The 24177-nt window shown below is 39.7% G+C and overlaps 1 long non-coding RNA gene across 1 annotated transcript in view; it reads right to left on the bottom strand.

The window, feature by feature from the left end:
• LOC131383399 (uncharacterized) overlaps window positions 1-6950 on the bottom strand; it is a 79652-nt gene extending 72702 nt beyond the window's left edge. Inside the window, exon 1 of the long non-coding RNA XR_009213389.1 lies at window positions 6862-6950. This is a non-coding gene — a long non-coding RNA (uncharacterized LOC131383399). The remainder of the gene's footprint in view (window positions 1-6861) is intronic.
• Between the last annotated feature and the right edge of the window lie 17227 nt (window positions 6951-24177).

Raw genomic sequence — 24177 nt, 5'->3', positions numbered from 1 at the left:
GTTTTGCCTTTTAGAGAACTGCACATAATTGAAATTTTATAGTACATGTCTTTTGTGTTTGAGTTCTGATACTTGGCATAATGATTTTGAGATGGATCAATACTGTTTGTATTAATATGTCTTACTGCACCTTATTGCTGAGTAGTATTCCATAGGAAGGATGAATCACATTTCTTTATCCATTCATCAGCAGATGGACATTTAAATTATTTTCAGTTTATGGCTATTACAAATAAAGTTGCAAAGAACATTTATGTACAGAATTTTGTATGTATATATGCTTTCATTACTTTTGGGCAAATATTGGAGTAGAATGGCTAGATTTGATGATAAGTGTATGTTTAAATTTTTCAATAACTGTGAAACTGTCATACAAAGCGATTGTAGTATTTTAAATTCCCAACAGCAGTATAGAAAGATTATGCTTTCTCAACTTTTAGACATTCTAATAGGTATGTGCTTGACTATTGCCTTTTAGCATTTTCACGTGCTTATTTGCTATCTGCATATCTTTCTGACAAAGTGTTTGTTCAAATACTTAGTCCATTTTTATTGTGTTGTTGATTTTCTTATTATTGTGTTTTGAGAATTCTTCATATTTTGGATACAAGAATTTATTAGATATATACATTGCAAATATATCCTTCCTATTTGTGGATAGCCTTTTTTCTCTCTTAAAAGTGTCTTTTGGCCAGGTACGGTGGCTCAAACCTGTAATATCAGCACTTTGGGAGGCCGAGGAGGGTGGATCACTCAAGGTCAGGTGTTTGAGACTAGCCTGGCCAACATAGTGAAACCCCATCTCTACTAAAAAAGTACAAAAATTAGCCCAGTGTTGTCCCAGCTACTTGGGAAGCTGAGGCAGGAGAATCGCTTGAACCTGGGAGGCGGAGGTTGCAGTGAGCTGAGATCGCACCACTGCACTCCAGCCTGGGCAACAGAGTAAGACTCCATCTACAAACAAACAAACAAAAAAGGTGTCTTTCTTATAAATCATGTTTTACTATTAAATAAATATTTCATAACCCAAGATGACAGAGTTTTTACTCCTATGTTTTCTTCTAGGTTTTATAATTTTAGATTTTACATTTAGGTCTATTATTCGTTTTTAATTAATGTTTTGTATATAGTGCAAATTATGGGTTGAAGGTTGTTTTCTTGCATATTTTCTGGTATCATTTCTTTTGTTGATGTCATAACAATTTTTGTTACGACGAATAATGCCACTATGAAACAACATTTTGCATAATCATTTCATACTGCCAGAGTAGAAGAATGCATGTTTTCCCATATGTACTGTAGAGTTAGAGTTTTGACAATAATATGTTAATTATCAATATATATGCAAATCTCTCTCTGGACCCTACTGCATTCTATTTTTCTACTCATCCGCCTTTATACCACTATCACACTGTCTTGATTTTTGTCTTGATTATAGTAGCTATACTGTAAGGATTAAAATTAAGTAGTGTTGCCAGGCGTGGTGGCTTACACCTGTAATTCCATAACTTTGGGAGGCCTAGGCAGGTGGATCACTTGAGGTCAGGAGTTCGAGACCAGCCTGACCAATATGGTGATACCCTGTCCCTACTAAAATACAAAATATTAGCCAGATGTGGTGGTAGGCACCTGTAGTCCCAGCTACTTGGGAGGCTGAGACAGGAGAATCGCTTGAACCTGGGAGGTTGGGGATGCAGTTAGCCAAGGTTGTGCCACAGCACCCCAAGCTGGGCAACAGTGCAAGACTTAGTCTTAAAGAAAAAAAAAAAAAAGAAAGAAATTAAGTAGTGTTAGTTTTCCAAATGTTTTCTTCTTTTTCAATATTGGTTAGACTGTTCTAGGTCCTTTGAATTTGTATAGACATTGTAAAATCACTTTGTCACTTTCTATTTTTAAAAAGCCCTGCTGGGTTTTTTATTGGGATTGCATCAAATTTGTAGATCAATTTGGGTTAAACTGACATCTTGGTGATATTTGGTCTTTATACCCATCAAGATGGTCTATTTCTTCACTTACTTAGGTCTTCTTTAAATTCTCTAAGCAATGTCTTGTATATGTATATGTATATGTATATGTATACGTATATATATACACATATATATGTATGTACTGGACTTTTAAATTTGCCATATTTATTTATAAGTATTTCATATTTTTGATGCTCTTCTAAATGGCATTTTAAAATTTTTAATGTTTGCTGCCAGTATAAAAATAAAAATGTGTATTTTGATTTTATATCCCACAAAATTGCTAATTCTATTCTGGTACCTCTTTTTTCTTGCCTTATTTTACTGACTAGAACTTCCAGTACGATACTGAATAGAAGTTGTGAGACTGGACTTCCTTATTTCTGATCTTTTGAAGAGAATATTCAGTCTTTCACCATTAAGCTGGATGTTAGCACTGAGTTTTTTGTAGATTTTTTTTTCAGATTTAGGAAGTTACCTTGTATTCCTAGTTTGCTGAGAGTTTTGATCAAGAAAGTATGTTGGCTATTGGCAAATGCTTTTCTGCAAATGTTAATGTAATGTTTATTTTTGCAGTTAAAAATGTGTGTATGTGTAAATACAACTCTTTGCATACTATTTTGTACCTTACTTTTAAAACTTACCATATATCCATACAACAAGAAGAAATCTTCTCATTACTTTTTACAACTGCATGTTTAATATGTGGTTATGCTCCATAACTTACTCAGGTTTCTATTAATGGGTTTATGGATTGTTTCTAATTTTTGTTATGACAAATAATGCCACTATAAAACAACATTTTGCATAATCATTTCATATTGCCAGAATAGAAGCATACATGTTTCCCCATACCCACAGCAGAGTATGCTATGAAACTTTGGAGTTTTGCCAATAATAAGTTACATTCAATATCTTGTTTTTATTTCAATTTATATGTATCTTGTTTTGACTGAGATGTATCTTTTTGTAAATGTAAAGGGCATTTGTAGTTTTCTTTAAAATTCTCTGAATTGCTTTCTCAGATCTGTATCTCATTAAGATTTTGATTCTTTTATTCTCAAGCATTAAAAACTCTTTAAACTTGGAATATTATGCTTTCTGACATTAATTGCAAATGTTTTAGTTTAATTTTATTTTTATTTCTTTTTTACTTTATTTATGATGACTTTGCCTTGTAAATGATTTTATCCTTTTTTTTTTCCTCTTTCACTGCTTCTGTATTCCAAATGCTACTTAATGGGAGTACTTTCCTTGATTTAGATAAAAAGAAATTCCTTTGTTTTCTTCATAGGTCCTTATATTATTATGATTAATATTATTATTATGCCTTTTACTCCTTTGAAATTTGTCTTTGTATCATATATATATATATATGATACATCTTTAGCTCCTGCTTCTGTTACTCACCTGGGAATTAAAAGCAAACTTCCTAGGTTTTGTGTTAGTAGCAGCCTACATATAACCCTTATGAAATGACAAGCCTCTAATTTGGGTTTACATTTCCATTCAACTTAAATGCTCATAAAGAAAACATAGAATTGTAGACTAAACACCTTCAAAACATTAAAAACAAAACAAAACAAAATAGTCAAAAACATGTCCTTTTCACCTGACTTTTCAATTTTATTGGTAAGATACACTTGAGGTGCTCTGGTAGGTATATGGCATGTGTAGAAATGGGGCATGTTTTCCCCATTAGATCTAAGAGCCATTCAAAAACTCTATGGAAGTCTGGAGTTTCTTTATAATGTAAAATAAATATTGTCAATGTGATAAGAGGTATAGCTATGATTGCGTAATGTTATTTTGAACTGCTCATTATACTAGGTATTATGAATCATTTGTGAACACATTAAAGTAAAATTCTCTAATTGTGGTTCTCCTGATAACCTAGGAGAGTAAAATATGAATTTCTTTAGGCTGTTACAAAGAGTACAAGATTTTAAAAACAAAATAGCCCTCTTCTTTGCATTATCAAAACATTAAAAACAAAACAAAACAAAATAAGCAAAAACATCTCCATTTCACCTGACTTTTCCCTTTTACTGGTAAGATACACTTGAGGTGCTCTGGTAGGTATATGGCACGTGTAGAAATGGGGCATGTTTTCCCCATTAGATCTAAGAGCCATTCAGAAAATCTATGGAAGTCTCTCTATATGAGACTTCTATATGCAGCCAAAAAACACATGCAAAAATGCTCATCATCACTGGCCATCAGAGAAATGCAAATCAAAACCACAATGAGATACCATCTCATACTAGTTAGAATGGCCACCACTAAAAAGTCAGGAAACAACAGGTGCTGGAGAGGATGTGGAGAAATAGGAACACTTCTACACTGTTGGTGGGACTGTAAACTAGTTCAACCATTGTGGAAGTCAGTGTGGCAATTCCTCAGGGATCTAGAACTGGAAATACCTTTTGACCCAGCCATCCCATTACTGGGTATATACCCAAAGGACTATAAATCATGCTGCTATAAAGACACATGCACACGTATGTTTATTGCGTCACTATTCACAATAGCAAAGACTTGGAACCAACCCAAATGTCCAACAACAATAGACTGGATTAAGAAAATGTGGCACATATACACCATGGAATACTATGCAGCCATAAAACATGATGAGTTCATGTCCTTTGTAGGGACATGGATGAAACTGGAAATCATCATTCTCAGCAAACTATCGCAAGGACAAAAAACCAAACACCACATGTTCTCACTCATAGGTGGGAATTGAACAATGAGAACACATGGACACAGGAAGGGGAACGTCACACTCCAGGGCCTGTTGTGGGGTGGAGGGAGTGGGGAGGGATAGCATTAGGAGATACACCTAATGCTAAATGACGAGTTAATGGGTGCAGCACACCAACATGGCACATGGATACATATGTAACAAACCTGCACATTGTGCACATGTAACCTAAAACTTAAAGTATAATAATAAAATAAAAATAAAAAAAGCATTTCTGTCCTCCTCTGTAATGTAAATCATCAATAGACTAATTAAAACATAATCACGCATTCTATTTCTCAATGTTTAGATTATAAAGGTCAACATAATGGCACACAAATTTTAACTGTCAAATTTATTTTTAGATTTCTGAGAAATAATACCATATATTCCATTCTATCCAAGTACTTTAGCAATTTTCTAAGCAGCACTCAAGCTGGAGGGAGGGACGTGGTATCTTTCTGGGAAGTTTTTCTTTTCTGTTTTAAATTCAGGTGAATCAACCCCTGTGAAACTTATTTGAAGAGAGTAATTAATAAGAAAATATTAGCACTAGAATGGATGTGCCCGTCTTTTTGCCACTTTCAAAATAAAATGGCTCTGTGGAAATGATATTACAGACATATTGTTTAATAAAATAAATAAAAGATGACGTCAAATAAAATCTGAAATAACAAAAAGGACCAAGTTATGCACAAAAGAGAAAAATTTAAGGTTAGTTTAGTGTATCTGAGCCCTTATGTGGTGCCTGTTGAAAAACTCTGTGCTCATATTTGCATGAAGTTAAATACAGGATTTTGTGTGTATTGATAATACTTAAAAAAACAAGTAAAACCTGCAAAATACATGCATATCTTTTAAGTATATTAATAGACTACACAGTATTTTAAAACAATCTTAAGATAATATTGTAAGCATAGATTTGTTTTTTTCAAAAATGTGTCCAATTTGCAATTTGCTCTTCTATATTCTGACTATATTTTAACTACCTATTTTATCTTACTGTAAGAAATGTAAAAGAAATACTTGACTCTATATCTTATATGCACCATGTAATCAATATCCAGGTCCTTGTAAATATTACTTGATTAGGTATCTGGACTAAGTCTAGGCAATTGTAATTTCTTGCGCAGAGCCTTGCAATAGTTACCTACCTATATCCATCTCCAGATAATCCATACATAATTCATCATCCACTAAAGAACCACTGCCTTTGTCCTGTTAAAATACACACGTACACACACACACACACACACACACACACACAGAGTATCATAACATTTTATCACAACCTTTCTCTGATCAAGTATCTTCAATCACATCCCATATTCTGACTCTACCCCCTCTGCTGCACCCTACTACCTCAAAAACCTAAAACCCCTAGCCTGGCTTTATTTACTCTATCTGTCTTTAAGTTTTATTGTCTGCCAATAGCCTCTTTCCAGGTTTTTACTGACAATCCTCTTTCATATTTTTCTAATAAAATTCAGAAGAATTCCAATAAAATTCAGTGAAATTTAGTGACTTGCTTCATGGTTTACACCTCTGCCTATTCAGTGAGTGCACTTTCTAATTTCTCAGGCTTTCTATACACAGGATAATAAAGTAATAAACCAGTATTTCCTTAAAAACAGTCTAAATTGGCTGGGTGCAGTGGCTCACACCTGTAATTGCAATATTTTTGGAGGCTGAGGCAGGGGGATCACTGGAGCCCAGGAGTTTGAGACTAATCTGGGCAACATGGCAACTTTTTCTACCAAAAGTACAAAACATTAGCCAGTGTGGTGGCACCAGCCTGCAGTCCCAGCTACTTGGGAGGCTGAGGTGGGACAATCACTTGAGCCCAGGAGGCAGAGGCTGCAGTGAGCCAAGATCACACCACTGTACGCCAGCCTGGGCAACAAGTGAGACTCAAAAGAAAAAAAAAAAGTCTAAATTTTACCTAATAAGGAAAAGAGGCCTGTGCTTTGGTAATTTGAAACTCTAAGGCTTTATTAGTTAAATTAGTTATATTCTACAGGGGCAAAAGATATGAGTAGTTATGAGTAGTTATAGTTTTTGCCTCCACTTCTGTATTGTTCCAGAATCTTCTTGCCTGTGACTGCCTGTCACTCAATTCTCAAACATGGCTGAATCTTCACCCAGTCTTACCTTTATCTTTGTACTCAGATGAAAATAATCTTGGTTACCATGCTTTATCAATTATCTATTCCTTTTTGCATATCCATAAGTGGCTTCCATTCAGACTTCAACACAAGCTAAGTCTCTCCAGTACAGAACGAAAGCGAGAAAGGAAGAGAGAGAAAGAGAAAGAGAAAAAAAGAAAATAAACGAATTGTCTTTTTGTTGTCTTTCTAGGTATTGCTCCATTTTCTGCCTCAGACACAGCTAAACTTGTAAAATATGTTATATACACTTATGTCTTCAGTTTCTCATTTTAAAGCAATTAAGTTTGGTGGATAATTGTGTACGACCTAAGGGAAAACTTACCCTTTTTTCTCTAAAGATTCACTAAAAATCAATGGACAAGAAGCAGATTAATAGGAGTGAAGTCATACAAAATTGACTAACATGCATGTGTGTTCATGGCAGTTGTACAAAATATGAAAACTCAAATGGCCAAGTAACTGACACCTTCATATCATGTTGAGGTAACAAAAAGAATAGGGGCTTGGAGCATGGTAAAACAGGTTATGGGAGGGAGGGAAAAAGAAGGGCATGGGGCAAAGATAGCCTTGTTGTATAGATAAAACCTCACAGGTAGCAGCTTTCAGAAATAATAGATGGTAGTCTCTGATAAAGCTTCTCTGCCAGACATTCAAAAGTGTCAGATTTTCAGTTAGTCTTTTCTAGATCTGGATAAAGTAGGTGGCGGCCTCACGGAAAGCGTGGCTGTTCATTTCACCAACGCAGATTTACTCTACAGATACAAGTTTCTTCCACAAAAGGCAGCTTTTCAAGGCTATTCTTGTCTGCAGCTCCTCTGAATAGCCATCTTGAAAGATGTCAAAGAAGTATATTTTGGGGTAAATATTTTTGGTTTTCTTTAGTCCCCCATTTTAAACTTTACTTTTAGAAAGCTTATTAAAGTAGGATTGGTAGCTATGTAGAGACTTGGGTTACATGTTTACAGATAAGAGACAGGCAAAGATACCTATTCACTGCAACCTCTGTCAGGCACCTCCCAAACTTTAGCTTTTGCTAGTGGCTTACCAGCCATCATACAGCCGAAGATCAAGTGGTCGCTCATAACACAAAACAATCTCCAGTATTCCCAAAAGCCAAAGAGGTCAGGGAACTCAATGCAAAAGGAAGTAGTGTTAGTCCTGAGACATCACTGCCCGTGACTCTTGGGGCTTCACGGGGAAGACAGAAGAACCCCAAAAAGATGTGTATGGCATCTTTTTTTCTGTGTTCCTCAAGGGGTTTCTGGGCTGCCAGAAGTCCCCTTTAGAGCTTTTCATGTGGTATCAAAGATGGCAAGAAAAGCAGGAGGAGTACAAGTAAATGGGAGAACTGTTGGGTGGCGCAGACACGTACGGTACCACAAGATGGCGACAGTTCCAGGTTCTTCCTCCCTCTCCCCACCTGACGCAATGTTAAACCCGCCAAGAAAGACCCAATAAGAAAATAACACCTCCCGCTCCCCCTGCTCATCCCCACTATTTCTATTTAATGCCTCTCAAGTTCCCACTTCCGACTGCTTCAAATCCATCAATTCCTCCTTCCCCGGCCCCTGTATACCCCCAAGTTACCAAACCCAGTCTTGGCCTCCAAGGAACTGAGTTTTCTCCCTCCCTCTCACTCGACCGGCCTGGGTCCCTCCTCCTCGCTCACTAAAATCCTGGTACCAGGTGGCCCACGGCCCTCGGCCTTCCAAAGGCCCATCAGTCCTTCCGTTTCGGTGACGATCGACTTGGAAGCTCTGACTCCCCACACGGTCGATTGGCTAGTAGGGGATGCCCTACCTAGCCCGACGCCGTATATTCCACTCCTCTCATAACGGGAGGCTCTGCATCCCTGCCGGCCGACTCCCCTTTACAATGTCTCAACATTGGACCTACCACTCTAGTCTCTCAACTCACATTACCCTCCTTTTCCGAAGGCCTCCAGGCCTACCAGTTTGATCACCCTGAGTCCAATTCTCTCACAGGCCCTCGACAAAAACGAGCAATCTTTTTACCCATCATGCTCGGAATCTCTCTAACAACTTCTCTCCTAGGCACAGGGTTAGGAGATACAGTGCGTCCCAACTTTCAGACTTACAGCGCAATCCCTAGACATTTAACCAACTTCTCCTTAGAAATTATCAACTTTTAGCTACCTGCAAAGACAAAGCAGGCTCCATAGACGGTCTCACAGCCTGCTAACGGCCCTTCAGTCAAACTTCAGTCTTCGAAATGACAACACACCGATTCCAGCAGTTCCTCAACAATCTCTGCACTGACAGCTGGCTCATCGCTGATCCATCGTTACCGCTCGGATGGCTTACGGCATTAGAAGATCTGTATCTTCAAGGGACCTTCACAGACTACACCCCCAGGAGGTGTTCCCATATAGTGCCCTCCTCCTCGGACTTGTTCTCCTATTATACCCATCATACTCCGTGACAAACCTCCCTAAGAGCCCTCCCTAAAACTCTCTTTCCCTCTTACAACGCCCCCACTCAGCAGGAAGTAGCCAGACGAATCACGACGCCCCTCAACCCCCTTTTATAGAAAACAAAAGGGAGGACTGTTTGGTGGCGCAGACAGGTAAGGTACCACAAGATGGCGACAGTTCTGAGTTCTTCCTCCCTCTCCACACCTGACGCAATGTTAAACCCGCCAAGAAAGACCCAATAAGAAAATAACACCTCCTGCTCCCCACCCCGCTCATCCCCAGGCCGCCCCCCAGACCCAATCATCGATACCCACGTAGCCCTAAGGGATATAAATATCCCATCCCAACAGCACTCTCTCTCTCTGCGCGACCTGACCCGACTCTGCTATAAAGATCTCTTGACTGCGTTTGGCATGCTCTGGGTCTGCCTTTACTCTTTCAAGAACAAGTCTCAGAGGAGACAATTTGGAGAGATCTTAAACTTCTCCAAAAGGCTAATGAAGTTTTACCTTTTGTCAGCAAAAATCACGCCAACAAGAAAGGAAGCAAACAGAGGGACAGAACATATAATTTTATATTTTATATATATATATATATTAGCTGAAAATTTTTTTCAGGGGTGAAACAGGATACAACAGAGAAAAAGCAGAAAGGCCCTTAAAAAAATTATGACCTAAATATCAGCTTTTAGTTAAGCCAAATTTTGACCATACAACTCACTTAATATTTTAAATATACACGCAGCAAGCTCTGTCCCATTGAGAGGTTACAGCGTGTTGGCAGCCCACATATGCTCTTGTCGCCTCCGCTGCCTTGGCGCCCACTCTGGCTGTGCTTGAGGAGCCCTTCAGCCCGCCACTGCACAGTGGTAGCCCCTTTCTGGGCTGGCCAAGGCCGGAACCAACTCCCTTAGCTTGCAGGGAGGTGTGGAAGGAGAGGCAAGGGCGGGAACTGGGGCTGCCCCGGGCGCTTGCAGGCCAGCGCGAGTTCTGGGTGGGTGTGGCCTGGAGGGCCCCACACTTGGGGCCGGTGGCTGGCCCTCCCGGCCGGGCAGTGAGGGGCTTGGCATCCGGGCCAGCAGCTGCGGAGAGTGCACCGGGTTCCCCAGCAGTGCTGGCCCACCGGGGCTGCGCTCGAGTTCTCACTGGGCCTCAGTTGCCTCCCCGCGGGGCAAGGCTCCAGACCTCCAGCCCCCCCATGCCTGAGTCTCCCCCAACTCCTGCCACCGCCCCGGGCCGTGGGCTCCTACACGGCCTGAGTCTCGCTGACAAGCGCCACCCCCTGCTCCACGGCGCCCAGTCCCATCGACGGCCCAAGGGCTGAGGAGTGCCAGCACACAGTGTGGGACTGGCAGGCAGCTCCACCTGCAGCCAGGGTGGGAGATCCACTGGGTGAAGCCAGCTGGACTCCTGAGTCTAGTGGGGACTTGGAGAACCTTTATGTCTAGCTAAGGGATTATAAATACACCAATCGGCACTGTGTATCTAGCTCAAGGTTTGTAAACACACCAATCAGCACCCTGTGTCTAGCTCAGGGTTTGTGAATGCACCAGTTGACACTCTGTATTTGGCTACTCTGGTGGGGACTTGGAGAACCTTTGTGTGGACACTCTGTATCTAGCTGACCTAGTGGGGATGTGGAGAACTTTTGTGTCCAGCTCAGGGATTGTAAACGCACCAATGAGCACCCTGTCAAAATGGACCAATCACCTCTCTGTAAAATGGACCAATCAGTGCTCTGTAAAATGGACCAATCGGCTCTCTGTAAAATGGACCATTCAGTGCTCTGTAAAATGGACCAATCGGCTCTCTGTAAAATGGACCAATCAGCAGGATGTGGGTGAGGCCAGATAAGAGAATAAAAGCAGGCTGCCGGGCGTCAGCAGTGGCAATTGGCTTGGGTCTCTTTCCACAGTGTGGACGCTTTGTTCTTTTGCTCTTCGCAATAAATGTTGCTGTTGCTCACTCTTTGGGTCCACACTGCTTTATGAGCTGTAACACTCACCACAAAGGTCTGCAGCTTCATTCCTGAAGCCAGTGAGACCACAAACTCGCAGGGAGGAACAAACAACTCCAGACGCATTGCCTTAAGAGCTGTAACACTCACTGCAAAGGTCTGCAGCTTCACTCCTGAGTCAGCAAGACCACGAACCCACCAGAAGGAAGAAACTGAACACATCTGAACATCAGAAGGAACAAACTCTGGACATGCTGTGTTTAAGAACTGTAACACTCACTGCGAGGTTGTGTGGCTTCATTGTTGAGGTCAGTGAGACCAAGAACCCACCAATTCTGGGCATACCATTAGCAGTCGGCCTTTCACCGGAACCTAGGCAATGGCGTCTTTGCAGTAGCCTTTCCCCTCGTGATCTGGGAGGATGTTCGCTTCCTCCACTCACCAGTCAGTTCTCAGCAGTGGCAGGAGGTGTGTTTTTCCAACCAAGGTTAGGAAACAAAACAATGGAAAACAAGTTGCTGTTACATACAAAATACAAACAAAAGTTTTAAATCAAAGGTATACCTAAACACATGACTCCAATCGAAAAGAAATAAGTACGCATGAGAACAACGGCCGGGCGCGGTGGCTCACGCTTGTAATCCCAGCACTTTGGGAGGCCGAGGCAGGCGGATCATGAGGTCAGGAGATTGAGACCAAGGTGAAACCCCGTCTCTACTAAGAATACAAAAAATTAGCCGGGCATGGTGGCAGGCGCCTGTAGTCCCAGCTACTCGGAGAGGCTGAGGCAGGAGAATGGCGTGAACCCGGGAGGCGGAGCTTGCAGTGAGCTGAGATTGCGCCACTGCACTCCAGCCTGGGCGACAGAGCGAGACTCCGTCTCAAAAAAAAAAAGTACGCATGAGAACAAAACCAAAAAGCCCTTCTTGGCTATCACCAAGGTCTCCAAAGAGGGAGTAAAAGCTTCAAGCTTCCCAAGATCCAGAGGACTCCAAACAACAGTTCAAAGAAAGAAAATTTCACCAGCCACAACTGGAGCACATCCCACACTTCTGTCCAGCATGTTCTCCAGGGTTTCAGTTTCTCAGTTGAATGTCTGCAAAGACCTGACAACCTGTGTTCCATACACACAGGAAATTTAAAAACAGGACGAGTGGAAGTCAAAAGCTATCTATGGGGGTAGAAAGGATTACAAAATAAATGGGTACAGATATGCAAATATCAGATTTTTTTTATTTATGTTTCCAAGGGACTTTTACCCTGGTCAGGAATTTAACCCAGGCCACAGTAGTACAGACATAAATTCCAAGCCACTAGACTATAGGTCTTTTTGCAGATCATGCAAAAGATCCAAAGCAGGAAGTTTGTGTATGTAAAAAAAAATTTACTTTTGTTTTAAATCTGATTTCTGCTTTTTTCTTTTATTCTTGCCAAAGAAGGTTGTAAGTCTATAAATTCATTTTATATCTTTTCATAGCTACAAAAAGATAGCTGTTTTAAGATAAAAACTCTCTAAAAAGTTTTCTTTTAAATATAGCCAATTTATTCTATAAGTGACTCAAAGCAATAGGTCTTTGTCATGAAAAGTTCCAGAGATAACTTTTCAGGTTTAGGTTACCATAGATACAAGTAATGTTTTTAAAATGGGTGCAGAAGATGAATCCTCCCATGATCCCCAGAAAAATTCACTCCTGGAAATAGGCTAGAATAGCAAAATACTTTTGATGCTATACAAGGTTAAAGATGGCGTTTGCGTGTATGCTGCCTCCAGTATCCCACAAATCTGTGGCGGGGGGCACCAGTCACAGACTTGTTAATCTGTGGCACTGGGTAGGCTCTCCGGGGATTGGACTTTCCCAAGACTAACCAGGCAACAAGGATTGAGATCACAAAAGCCCCTTATGGATGGGACTCCTCATGAAGGCAAACTCCCTAGAGAGTTTGGCAGATTTGATAAAAAGAGTGTGCTGTTCAACATCTTACATGTCTTGGGTTCCTAATCTTTTCAGACTGGCCACTGGACGTGACCCAAATCATGCCCCATAGAAGGCTGAGACCAAGAGAGAATGTTCCCACTTTGTCACAAGCCAAGTTCTCAAGGACATAAAATAAAACGAGAAACGAATCTTATCCAGTTTCTATTTTAGGGTCTATGGTAACCCTCTTTATGACAAAATAACACAGTAAGACAGAGACAAAGCAGAAAATAACGACTATTTCTGGGAGGAAAAGGATCAGACAATGTAAATATTCATAGAAAATATACACCAGAATTGCTATACCTAAGACTACTCTGTATAAAATGCTTTACTCCCATCAGTCTCAAGTTTGAAGGGAAAACGGTACAGTGATTTTTATCATTCGCTCAACTGGATTCTACAGAGAAAGACTGAGAGTCTGACTAGTAAGAATTTCTTACCGTTTTGTGAACTTCTCAGATCCTAGGTTCCCCTGGCTGTGGCTTCCAGAAGAACAGAGTGGTTTTGGTATCCTGCTCACAGTGCCAAATCTGTGGGGGCCAAGGGAAAACTTGCCCATCATTCTCTAAAGGTTCACTGAAAATGAACTGACAAAAGGCAGATTAATAGGAGAAGAGACACACAAAATTTATTAACATGCCCACATTATATGGGAGTCATACAAAACATGATAACCCAAAGAAAAGGCTAGATGATTGATGCTTTTATACCATCTTGAGGTTACAGAAAGAATAGGGGGCTTGCAGCATGGCAAGATAGGTTATGAGTGGGAGAGAGAAAGGCATGGAGCAAAGACAGTCTTGTTATATAGATAAAACCTCACAGATAACAGGTCTCAAAAGACATACATGGTAACCTGTGATAAAGCTTCTCTGTCAGTCTTTCAAAGGGGTCAGATTTTAAGTTAATCTTCCCTAGATCTAAACAAAAAGGGAGGGGACCTCAGGGAAAGCCTGGCTGTTTGTTTCACCAATGCAGATTTTCTGTACAGATGCAAGTCTCTTTGACAAAAGGCAGCTTTTCAGGATTATTCTTGTCTGCAGGCTCTCTGAATTGCCATCCTGAAACATGTCAAAGAAATTTCTTTTGGGATGAAATTTTTTTGTTTGCTTGTTTTTAATTTTCACACACATATAACAATGCATACCAAAATAAAATTATTTCTCTACAACTGAACTGGGAAGTCTGGCAAAAGATTTTTGTCTCTGGAATCCCCTAAATTCATTCAAAATTTCTACTGAAACTCGGGGATCCATTAATTTCTTAATATTGATTCTGTTTTATCATATTCTTTTGTCTGTGAAGCACCCACTTTCCATTCCTGTTTTTGTCCCATATCTCCATTTGGTTTTGTCAACCTAAAACAATGAGATTCAGAAAATACGACTAAGTATAGAGTTTATTTGAGCCCGAAGCTTGAGAATAGCCTTGGGGGTAGGGAGGCATGACTGAAGTCCCATACTCGTGTCTCTCTGGCCTGATAAATTTTGCAGATGTCACATAACTCAGACTTCCCTAAGATATTTTTCTTTTCTCATTTTGGTCACAGAAAAGCTTATAATTTTATTACATGTTTTCTCTGCAATACGACTCATGAATTCTTTGGATTTTAAACTTTGATATGTGCAGTCAAGCTTTTAGCATTCACAAAATCCTTTTCTTTCTCAAATCTCTGGTTCTAAAACTTGAGAAACATGGCTTTTAAATTGCTCTTTGCTAGAGAGTTGTAAGTGTCTACCTCAGTGTTGGCACTCCATTGAATTTTTCTCATTAAGACAAGCAATGACCTGCTAGTTGCCAAACCCTATGCATATATTTAGTCCTTATTTTATTTGACCTCTCTGGCCTTTAGTACAGTTAATTACTCAGTACTTGAAATTTACCTCTCCCAGGATGTCTGGGGAAATGCTCATTCTTGATTGTCCTTCTATCTGCACAGAGTGCTCATTCTAGCTTTCATACTGATATCCAAGAAGAAACGGTATACTTCCCTCTTGTAATTTAGTCTGCCCATGAATTCCACTGCCACTTGATATGATGAAAGTGGAAATGGGAAAGTTCCCTTGTCCCCCTTGTAGGGTGTATGACAGGGGGAGTGGCTCGATTCTTCAGTGCCCCACTGCTCAAACCTCTAAGGGGCACATGCAGTGGGCAGGTTGTGAGGCTATGACCCCACGGCAGCATCTAGGGGTGAATGCTTATGGCTCCTGAAATGCCAATGGGTGTGTGTTACACAGTACTCTTTTAGTTTTATTGTCTGTAGGCGGCTTGGGCTTGTGTTAATCAGCTCAGTTAGACCCTCTGCCTGATGGCAAGGACAGAGGGCTTTCTGTATCCCAGGGTTCTTGCCTTGGTGTACTGGAAAAATCAGATCACACATGGGCTTGGAGAATGAGTACAAGGTTTTTTATTGAGTGGTGGTAGCTCTCAGTGAGGTGGATGGGGAGGCCAGAAGCAGGTGGAGAGGAAAGGTAGTTTTACCCTGAGTGGGGTGGCCCAGCAGCAGGGCTTTCCTCCAACCATCCCAACGAAACTTTGTGTCATTCTGCTGGTTGATGGCCCAGTGGTGTCTACTGGTGCCTATCGGTGTGTTCTTCACCACTGTGTTCCTCTCGACATCCAGCCACTTGTATGTGCTTCCATTGGTGTGCTCTTCTCGACATCCAGCTACATGTGTGCTCTCCCCACTAGGGTCTCAGAGTTTTTATAGGCACAGGATGGGGGCGTGGCAGGCCAAGGTGGTCTTGCTACATTTGGGCATGAAAACAGAAATGCCTGTGCTCACCTAGGTCCATGGGCACAGACCCAGGGGTTGAGCCCTCGCCAGGGACCCCACTCTTCTCCTCCTAGCACTTCCCTGCCCCCTTTCTGTATCAAAAGTACTCACAACTAGATTTCCAGCACAGACTCCCTTGAATTCCTATATGGAAGCCCAGCATACGGTCACTGCTTCTTTGCTTGCTTGTCTCACCCAGGCATTAACAGTACTTCTTTCATGTAATCTGGCTCTGCTCCCTGTCCAGCCTCATATCCTGCTATTTTTCTTCTCTACATTATGGTTTCAAAATAGCAAACTACTTTAGTTGCTTGCAATTGCTATACTCCCTCACTCTTTCAAGACTTTACACAAATTACTTCCTCTGTTTAGAATGCCTTCTCCACCACTACTTACCACCAGGCATGACACTAACCTGTAATATATCATTCTAATGCTACCTCCTCAATAAAATTCTCCTGGACTTCCTTGGTCAAGTTTTCTTTTCCATAAGCTTCCTTTCTGTACGTTGCATATAATCTTTGGTATAGCAGTTATTATGTTGTGTTGTACTTGTTACTGTATTTAGTATTGTAAAAAATTCTGATGTGTTTAGGGCACACTGCTTTATTTTGGTGGACTAAGTAGAATAGACAGTCAATAGATATTGGCTAAATGAATGAATGGTATTTGATCCAGCCTTGCTTTGGATCTCTTACTAAATGCACATCAGCTTCTTCATATGTGCTTTGTCTTGCTCTGTGTGTTGTTGTTCCCCATGAGTAGAAACTTCATGTTTTCTATTAGTTTGAAGATGCCCCCTTGCTGTACTATTGTCTCTAGTTAGTCATTGGTTATAGCCAGTTTGACGTTAAGTAATTTATTAAATATTTATTTTTTTGTAATGGTCATCTCTGGCATTACTTCTTGTCAGGGGTGTAATCTGCCCACTCTCAACAGGGAGAATTATTAAAAACTTACGGCTGAGCGCAGTGGCTCATTCCTGTAATCCCAGCACTTTGGGAGGCAGAGGTGGGTGGATCACAAGGTCAGGATCTAGGTAATGGGGGATCCTGGCAAACATGGTGAAACCCCATCTCTACTAAAAATACAAAAAATTAGCTGGGCGTGGTGGCGGGCACCTGTAGTCCCAGCTACTCAGGAGGCTGAGGCAGGACAATTGCTTGAACCCGGGTGGCGGAGGTTGTAGTGAGCCAAGATCGTACCCCTGCACTCCAGCCTGGGTGACAGAGTGAGACTCCGTCTCAAAAAACAAAAAAACTTACACATACAGCCCTAGCTGATCTTCTCCTAAACTGATCTATGCACATTAGCAAAATTTAAAATGTAGTGACAATTTTAATTCTTAAAGCTCTCATAATTTTTAATTTTATAAAATATTTATCTCGATAAGACTATTATTCAACAATTTGTCTTCTATTATATAAGAAGACATGAATCTCTTCCAAAATAACTCATTCAGAAAAATTAGGTATAATCTAACATTTAGGAAATAACATTGTTTCTGGAGCAATACGTTTTTATTTTAAAGGTGTGTGTGTGTGTGTGTGTGTGTGTGTGTGTGTGTGTGTGTGTGTGTTACCAAAATGCCAGGGGTTCAGTCTAGGTCCTGCTGCTGCTGCTCACTGCACAGAAAGCCAATCATTGAGACAAGAGTTATTGCCAAGGAAGAGGGCTTTAATAGGGTGCTGCAGCTGAGGACATGGGAATTCAGTCTCAAATCTATCTTATTGACTGACCGGGGTTTATACAGCAGGAAAGAAATGTAACAATGTGTAAGAAAACAGGAATTAGGGAGGGGCAAAGAAGCAATCATGATGAATGTGGGGTCCAGCATCTAATTGTTTGGATATGGTGATCTGATGAGTTTCATTTTTTTGAAACTTTTTTGAAAGGCCTGAGGTTGTTTCCTGATGAAGGAACTCAGAGAAAACAAATATAAGTTTCAAGCTTTAAGACCAGAAGGGTCAATTTCTATGTTTATTCAAAAAACTATGGAACTATTAAGTCTGTGTCATTTATAACTCATATGTCTGTAAATAAATGTGGACAATCCAATAAATATTTTCATGTATAAATACAGAAATAGGCATTCTGGTGGAAATGGAGAAGTTTTCTTAAGCACCTAGTTCAAAACTACTATATGTTCTATTAGTATTTTGGTTATCAGGACTTTTAGCTGATTTTTTTCTCTTTGTGGTTTATATAAAGACAAAGAAAGTTAATTTTTTAAAAGATACTTTTTGTTTTATAGTGCTTCTTCTAAAATATTATCTTTATTTTTATCCTTACCTCAGTTTTTTTCTGATAAAATACAAATAAAACTTTCAAATGTTTTAAACAAAATTTCTAAAACACAGACTTACATAATTACTAATATACACCTAAAGTAGATAAGTCAGAAGTTTAAAAGTTATAGCTAAATTAGAAAAGGAAAATGTATTAATAGCAGTATGACTTTGCACTGTGAACTCTAATAATTTATTGCTAAAATTTAAGATACTCAGGGAAATAGTTTGTGCAGGATTCTGGAGACCATCCATTGTCTAGGAGGAGATGTGCAGAAAATCATTGGTCTTATAAGAATCGGTGATGAGCAATTGGTCTTGTGAGAAGAGTGAACACACTATAGCATATCAGTTAGGGAAATTTGATGCTAGTTGATGGAGAAGGCCCAGCTACAAATGAAAACATATTTTATCCAAGAATTTGTTATGGGGGAAACCTTTGGAATTTTAAAGAAAGTCGTGTGAGAGGTGAGATTCATTCTCTTTGCAATATAGACGTGTCGCTCAAACTGTCTCCTCAATAATGTGCTCTCACTTAACCTCCTCTTGGTCTTTAAAACCTAAAGTTCATAGAATATACGATCCCTTCTTTTTTGGTTAAGTTTTGCCAGTGTTAACATACGGATGATTTTTATTTAAGTGTTCAAAACATAATATACCAGGTGTGGGAAAACTTGCTATCCAAAAATTGGTAAAGTATCACAATTATGCTTAGATGCTTAGAAAAGTAGGGTAAATGTCAAAAACAAGGATATGCAGATGCAGTTATGAACATTTTCCTTTCATTTATGTTTATTTTACTTAATTAAATAGATATTTTTTGAGAAAGGATCTCTCTCTTTGTCATCCAGGCTGTAGTACAGTGGAAAGTTTTATTTGTATTTTATCAGAAGAAAAACTGGGGTAAGGATAAAAATAAAGATTATAGCTCAAGCTCACTGCAGCCTCAAACTCCGGGGCACAAGTGATCCTCCTGCTTCAGCCTCTTGAGTAGCTGGGGCTACAATTGTGTGACACCACACCTGGCTTTTTTTTTTTTTTGTTTTGTTTTGTATAGACAGAGTCTCACTATGTTTCCCAGACTAGTCTCGAACTCTTGGCCTCAAGTGATCCTCCTGCATTGGTCTCTTGAAGTGCTGGGATTACATACTGAGTCACTGCACCCAGCTATTCTTTCAATTAAAAACTGAAATTGACTAGATGCTGCTAACACACCATATTAAAAATAGATGAAATTAAGCAAAAATCAGTTTTATAACTTTTTTTAACCTACAGCATCAATCACCAACCATAAATTTGTATTCCTTCCTTCCTGTTAAAGAGTGTCTAGAGCAGCACTAAAATGATGCAGAAATCTGTCTGTTCCTCTGAATCTCAAAGTTGTCCTGAGATTGTTCCCCCATTGCCTAGATCCTCTTGAGAGATGAAGCCAGCTGGGCTTCTGGGTCGGGTGGGGACTTCGAGAACTTTTCTGTCTAGCTAAAGGATTGTAAATGCACCAATCAGCATTCTGTTTGTTGCTAAAGGTTTGTAAATGCACCAATCAGCACTCTGTAAAATGGACCAATCAGCACTCTGTAAAATGGACCAATCAGCTCTCTGTAAAATGGACCAATCAGCAGGATGTGGGTGGGGCCAAATAAGGGAATAAAAGCAGGCCACCTGAGCAGTCAGCGGCCATCCACGTGGGCTGCTTCCATGCTGTAGAAGTTTTGTTCTTTCTCTTTGCAGTAAATCTTGTTGCTGCTCACTCTTCAGGTCCAGGCCACCTTTATGAGCTATAACACTCACTGCCAAGGTCTGCAGCTTCACTCCTGAAGTCAGCAAGACCACGAACCCACTAGAAGGAAGAAACTCTGGACACCTCCAAACATCAGAAGGAACAAACTCTGGACACACCATGTTTAAGAACTGTAACATTCACCACGAGGGTCCATGGTTTCATTCTTGAAGTCAGCGAGACCAAGAACCCACCAATTCCAGACACACTCTGATGCATTACTGTTTGCAACAAGAAATAAATGCTCTTCCTTCCCTTTTGTCAACCTTCTTCAAGCTTCACTTTTTACTGTATTGGAGAAATAGGAAAGGGTTTGTTTCTGGAAATTGCCTTATTTTAACTATAGATTTTTATCTGTATGTTTCATTGAATTTGTTTATTGCTGTATGTTGTTGCTATGCTTTATCAAAAATGTACTATTGATGTAATGGCATGAAAACGGTATATGCCAATTCACAGAGAAACTGTTAAAAATAGATTGGTGATCAGAAAATGATGCCTTAAGCAGTTAATATTAACATCATAGTTTGTTTCATACATATAAATATTTTACTCTATTTTAGTTGCATTTTAGGACGTTAGTTGGGAGTTTTGGTTTTATATATAGTAATATAAATTTTCCAGTTAAAAAAAGCTGGGAAATAGGCATTAGGTTAGCATTTTAAGGCAGATTGTTTAGTTTTTCAAGATGGGATCAGGAATGGATTGCTGATGTTAAGCAGGAGATACTTAATCTTTATTTTTTAAACTTTTTTTTTTTCTGTTAGAAACAATGGGCTTGTAAATAGGAGATGGCCATAGCAAGTTGAGGAGATCTATGCATAGATTTTCCATATTTCAGGATTGGAGTTGAATTGACACAAATGTGACACGTGTGTATCCTAAATTGAGCTTTGCATCTCTGAAGTAAGGTTGAGAAAAACTTGAGTACAACAACAGTTTCATAATTTTTTTTCTAATGACAGTGCCAGAAGAGCCCACTAGAGGCAAGGTTTCCCAACCCCCTGACTCCAATAAGAATGAATCTAAATAATTTCAAACAGATAGTTATTTCCGTTTCTAAAATATATCAAGGAAATGAGAATCTACCCTTTGGTAACTAGTTCCACTATCTCACAGTCAGTTTGCCAATATGTACTATTAAGAGGCCTAAATGCACGCATTACTGACACAATGGGCTATAATTGTGCTTTTGAAACTGCTACACAATATCCAATCTATGATTATTTAGGGAGTTTACATCCACCCGTTATTGACGCAACAGCCCTTAATAGCACCTTTGTTGTCAGAGGGTGTTGTGTTGCTTAATATCCCTAGCACTGTTTGAAACAAATTGGTAAAACACCACAAACAGTTGGAAGATTTCGGATATTTATGTGTGAGTATTACAGTCTGCACTTAAAGTTGAATTTACATATTATGTAGCTGAAGAAAGACTTCAATTTTTTGGAACATTTTTTGAAAACCATTCCAATTCAACAGAAAGTTTCACATTAACCAGAATATAAAATGAACAAGCATCGATGCCACAATACCATGGTTAGGATGTTTTTAAACATTACATTTCAGGCATTTAAGAAAAAATGAAGCAAATAAAGCTCTCTCTTTTTTTTAATTCCCTGGCTCTTCAGGTGGTAAAATTTAGCTAGAGAATGCGTGTTTGTGTCAGGTTTTCACTATACTTCCTAAAGACCAAAATAGAGGATCGGGGTAAAAATCCAGTGACAACTTTGCCATCATATATTGTTTTCCATGTAGAAAACAAAGGAAGTGAATAGGGATATTTCAGAACCCAGGTTGCTAAGAAAATTATTTTCTTTAATATTACATTTAATTCATAGACTAATTTTTTTTAATCTCTGAAAATGTCTTTTCTGGATACAAAGTGATGGTCACTAATACTTTTTGGTATGATATACATATATCCAGAAGATAGCCCTAACCAATGTGTAGTGATAAAGTATATAAAGTCAGGATAGAAGACAGGAAGGGAGGAGAGATGAAGGGGAAAGAAAGGCAAGAAAGTACAGAAAAAGGAGAGAAAGAAGAGGAGGAGAGGAAGGAAGGGAAGGAGGGAGGAAGGGAGGGAGGAAGGGAGGGAAGGAGGGAGGAAGGGAAGGAGGGAGGAAGGGAAGGAGGAAGGGAGGGAGGAAGGAAGGGAGGGTGGGAGGAAGGGAGGGAGGAAGGAAGGAGGGAAGGAAGGAAAAGTCAGACAGAAAGACAAAGAGACAAAAGGACAAGGAAAGAGTAAGAGATAGGAAGCAGAAGGGAGAGAGGGAGAGAGAGAAAGAATACTTTGATTTGATAGTAGGGTAAGATGGTTAGAAAATACTTCTTTAAAAGTTCTATTTATAGTTCTTTCAGTTCTTGGGAATCTGTAAGACTTAACTGCCAACACATCCAACTTTTTTTTTCCCCTGAGTGAGTTACAAAGGTAAATATAAACTAAATATATATACTTTATATAGATTTTCTCAGAAACTATTTTTAATAGTTTAGATTTTCTCAGAAACTATTTTTAATAGTTTGGTCAAAATTTTACCTCACATTTTTGTCTATATTCTCAAGTTTTTCTTTTTAGTTTTTTGAGACCTAAGTTTAATTAGCTTATTCTTTCTTTCTAATCTGTTCTGCAGTTCACAGGCATGTGAAACCACAAAGCAAGATAATAAGCGTAAGTGAAATAATGCAACACACTGAAACTAATTTTAATTTATATTTCTCTCTACTTCTCACTAAAAAATGAAGAAGTTGAAGTTCCAGAAGTTGAAAAGCTGCAGTTCAGTTATTTTGAACGTATCACAAACTCATAGTTTTATAAAAGTGGAGCCTTTGCAAATTCAAGTCATAACCACAAATAAAGGAAGTTATTGAATACTTTTTCATTTATTTTTAATTTTTTAATATGGGGTCTTATTCTGTTGTTCAGGATGAGTGCAGTGGTGTGATTATAGCTCACTGCATCTTCCACATCCTGCACCTGAAAGTTTCAAGGGATCCCTTTACCTCAGCCTCCTGAGTAGGTAGGACCAGAGGCATGCTCCACCACACCAGCTGATTTTTCTTTTCTTTTTTTTTTTTTTTTTTTTTTTTTGTAGAGACTGGTCTCACTCTCTTGTCCAGGCTGATCTCAAATTCCTAAGCCTCCCATCTCAGCCTCTCAAAGCAACAGGATTATAGGCATGAGCCACTGCACCTTGAATACTTTTGAAAAAAGATATTTTAAAAGTGAATAGTAAGCTTCCACATCTGAGAAGATGAACTAGACATGCTTTTCCATATTCCTTCTGTGGAGTATATCTGAAAACCCTTGTATTATATACATTAAAAAAGACCACTCTGAAAGGTGTAGAGAAGAAAGGAGACTACCTAGGAAACTTAAACCGGAGGATGATGATGAGTTTCTTGGTTTTATTTTTGCTTCATACATCCCGGATTTAGAGATGAAAAAGCCAGCAATGCAGAAATGCCAACAGATACAAACAAACAAAAAAGCAACCTAACCTTCTATTTGTGGCCGATAGATCAGGAGAAGTCAATTGGTCAAGATAGAAAACCTTTACACAATAAACTCTCCACTCCATCCGAACACCAGCTCTGGTTCTTCTCCTACCCATGACAGCAAAGGCCAGGTGAGGAACACAAACTTCCACACTTGCCAGGCTGTAACAAGGCACCCAGAGTTCCTCACTGGAGTGTGTCAGCAAAGGCCTGTTAAAGACCTGGGACTTTTATCTCCAGCAAGTGCATATCCCATTCCAGTTTCCTACATCTTCCCACAACAATGTCAATGGAGACCATGTACGGAGGCGAGGCTTTTATTCCCACCTGGAAGTAATAAGTTGCCATCCTCATCCCCAATAGAATGGTGTCAGCAAAGACCTACTGGAGATTCAGAACTTTCACCACCTGCCCCCCGGTGCCCCCTGCATAGTGTCAATGGTGGCCACATGGGGAGCAGCAATTGGGGCACCATTTTCCCCCCTGGACAGCCAGGGCAGTATCAGTGCAAGACTAATGAGAAGCTGGAACTCCTTCCCATGCCCACCAGTTATGAAAAAATTCCACAGCTTGAGTGTCAATAGA

Source organism: Hylobates moloch, unplaced genomic scaffold (genome assembly GCF_009828535.3).
Source record: "Hylobates moloch isolate HMO894 unplaced genomic scaffold, HMol_V3 SCAFFOLD_4, whole genome shotgun sequence".
NCBI lineage: Eukaryota > Metazoa > Chordata > Mammalia > Primates > Hylobatidae > Hylobates > Hylobates moloch.
Note: the sequence above shows the minus strand (reverse complement) of the source record. Positions and strands in the feature narration are given on the sequence as shown.